This window comes from Zingiber officinale, chromosome 1A, assembly GCF_018446385.1.
Source record: "Zingiber officinale cultivar Zhangliang chromosome 1A, Zo_v1.1, whole genome shotgun sequence".
NCBI lineage: Eukaryota > Viridiplantae > Streptophyta > Magnoliopsida > Zingiberales > Zingiberaceae > Zingiber > Zingiber officinale.
The window spans coordinates 192,936,905-192,940,395 of record NC_055987.1 but is presented as its reverse complement, the minus strand read 5'-3'; positions in this window follow the sequence as shown (position 1 = coordinate 192,940,395).

Below are 3,491 nucleotides of genomic sequence, written 5' to 3'. Positions count from 1 at the left end.
GCGTTTGAAGAAATCCCCAACTCAAATGATCAATCAAGGGATGTAGGAGAAATTCAATTTGAACTTAGAAATCTAAGTTTGAATGATCAAAATGAAGAAAGAGTCGAGGTTGACTCTGATGTCGATGAGCAAAGGCAACAAAGGGCTCCGGTTGATCCCTTGCCTGATATTGAGTCCCTGCCTGTGCCTAGTGAGACCATTCATGAGGCACCACCAACACCAAGACAATCTAGGATAACCACTAGTCATCCCCAAGACCAAATTGTGGGAGATATCCAACAAGGGGTTAGGACTAGGTCATTCTTTAGAAATGAGTCTAATGAAGTCGCATTGATTTCAGAGATTGAACCAAGACTAGTTGATGAAGCATTGCACGATCCTGATTGGATCATAGCTATGCAAGACGAATTAGGTCAATTTGAAAGGAGCCAAGTGTGGGACTTGGTTCCTAGACCGAAAAAGACCACCATTATTGGAACTAAATGGGTCTTCAAAAATAAGTTAAATCAAAAGGGAGAAGTTGTAAGAAACAAGGCAAGACTTGTAGCCAAGGGCTATAGTCAAGTCGAAGGTCTCGATTATGATGAGACTTATGCTCCCGTGGCACGATTAGAGTCCATTCGTTTGATGCTAGCTTTTGCTGCACATAGAGGTTTCAAACTCTATCAAATGGATGTTAAATCTGCCTTCTTAAATGGTTTTATTAAAGAAGAAGTCTATGTTGAACAACCACCGGGGTTTGTGAGTACCGAAGCTCCAAACCACGTATACAAGCTCGAGAAAGCTCTTTATGGGCTTAAACAAGCACCTCGAGCATGGTACGATAGGTTGTCAACTTACCTATTAGAAAAGGGCTTTGTAAGAGGCCAAATAGACCCAACACTATTTCTACGTAGAGATGGTGAAAACATTTTTGTAGCCCAAGTATATGTCGATGACATAATTTGTGGCTCAAATAACAAGAGCTATTTGAATGAATTCATTTCTCACATGGAAAGTGAGTTTGAGATGAGTCTCGTAGGAGAGTTGACATTCTTCCTCGGACTTGAAATCAAACAAACTCGAGATGGAATTTATGTCCATCAGACAAAATACACTCAAGAGATGCTTAGAAAATTCAATATGAGTGACTCTAAGGAAGTGTCCACTCCAATGGCGACAAACACTCGCCTTGACAATGATGAGAGTGGAAAACCAATTGATCTAACACAATATAGAAGCATGATTGGTAGTCTTCTATATCTCACAGCTAGTCGACCGGACATACTCTTTGCTGTGGGCATGTGCGCTAGGTATCAAGTCTGTGCCAAGGAATCTCACTTGATTGCAGTTAAGAGAATTCTGAGATACCTTAAAGGCACAATTAGAGTAGGTCTTTGGTACCCACGTACTGAGTCTTTTGACTTGGTAGGTTATACCGACTCCGATTATGCTGGGTGCAAATTGGATCGGAAAAGTACTAGTGGGGGCTGCCAATTTTTAGGTTCATCTTTAGTTAGTTGGTCAAGTCGGAAGCAACATTGTGTTGCTCTCTCCACGACCGAGGCCGAATATATTGCCATGGGAGAGAGTGTATCACAGTTGTTGTGGATGATACACACCCTAGAGGATTATGGACTTTCTTATAAGGGTGTACAAGTGCTATGTGACAATATTAGCACGATCAACCTAACTAAAAATCCAGTCCATCATTCGAGGACCAAACACATTGAAGTGCGTCATCACTTCATAAGAGATCACGTAGCTAGGGGAGACATTGCACTCACATATGTTGAGTCAAAGTCAAACCTAGCTGATATTTTCACCAAACCCCTTCCGGATAATGAATTTAGTCATTTAAGGAGGGAGTTGGGAATGTGTTTGGCTCCTTAGGTCCTTAGGACTTCATCATGATCAATAAGGACAAATTAAAATGACAAGAGAAATTGGGAATGATTTTGGGCAACTTGGGAACATCTCACACAAACTATAAGGTTTAACAAAATATTTTTTGTTTGCTAGAAATGGGGTGAGATGCTAGGAACAACCAAATTATTCAAAATGTATCATGCATCCCTTGAATAATTAGGTTGAAGAGACATTAATTGAGTATGGGGAACACCTTTACACAATTCATGTGTAATTGGTTCCTAGATCTTACTCATATATTCCAACTAAGGAATCTTGGTTGGACCTATGTCTAGATATTCTCTAACCTTGTTATGTTGATTGATACCATTGCTTGATACCTTCCTATTTGAATTTAGGACAAGTTGGTAAAATAAAAAAAAAAATATATTTTGACAAACTTGGAACTACTCATAACAAGGAGATATTTTGAACCGATAGCCTGGGTACTTGTTTCACTATAAATCATAGTTTCAACAAACAAGCAAACAAAGTAAACTTATTCAGCACATCTGTTATGATGTGTCTGAAAAAGTTTCGAGCCCTAATATTTCCAAACCATTAGAGCTCATTATTAGAAAATATTCATTGGTATCACTAAATCTACTCTGTGGGCTCTCCGGATCCTAGGTTCTGAACTTGGAAGCTGTTAAACCAAAATTTCAGAGCTTTTGATAAGAATTTCAGAGGCTGAAATCGCTGACAATCAGACACTGATCGGTCCAGGGACCGATCAGGATGATATCTGATCGGTCTCTACGACCGATCAGGGGCGTATGCTCATTACTAATCGACCTCTGATTGGTCCAGGGACCGATCAGAGGCTCCCTGATCGGTCTCCACGACCGATCAGGACATTCCTGACCACAGAAGGTTCACTGATCGATCCAGGGATCGATCAGGAGACATCGGCACAGATTGCACCCCACTGATCCACATCTGATCGGTCCAGGGACCGATCAGGAAGATCCCTGATCGGTCCCCACGACCGATCAGGACGATCGCTGACCGATCAGGACGTTCCCTGATCGGTCAGGATTTCTCTGTTCGGACAGCCGTCCGATCAGATCACACTGTGCACTTTCCCCTCATTAAATCCTCCCGACCTCCTCTCTTCCCGATCTTCTTCCTTCTCAAAACCCTAGCCGACCGACTCATAACCTAGCCGACGCCTCTCTTTTCCTCCCGTCTTCACGACCCATCGTCTTCTAAAAGCCAAAGGTCACAATGGCACCGAGATAATCTCTCGATCTCTGCTGTTTATTGTCTTTGACAGGTCATGTTATCATGTTCTTACTGTCACTGTGGTTTGTGCTCGGTGGTTTGCCCATGGCCGGTGCTCTTTCCTTGTTCCCACTGTCCTAATTGGTAGAAAGATACCCACTGGTGGTGAGGGATCCTCTAAGGAACCGACCAAGAAATCCAAATCCAAAGCTCCTACTCCCTCTCGACCCCAACCAGCTAGTTCCAGTAGATTCCCAAACCGCCAGTTTGAGCAAGCATTTGAACAGAGAACATTCAAGCTGCTTCCATGTCGATCTGTGGATCGAAAGTGGATGGATGAATTTTGTCCATCTGTATCCGAAACCCTAGCCTATTATAAG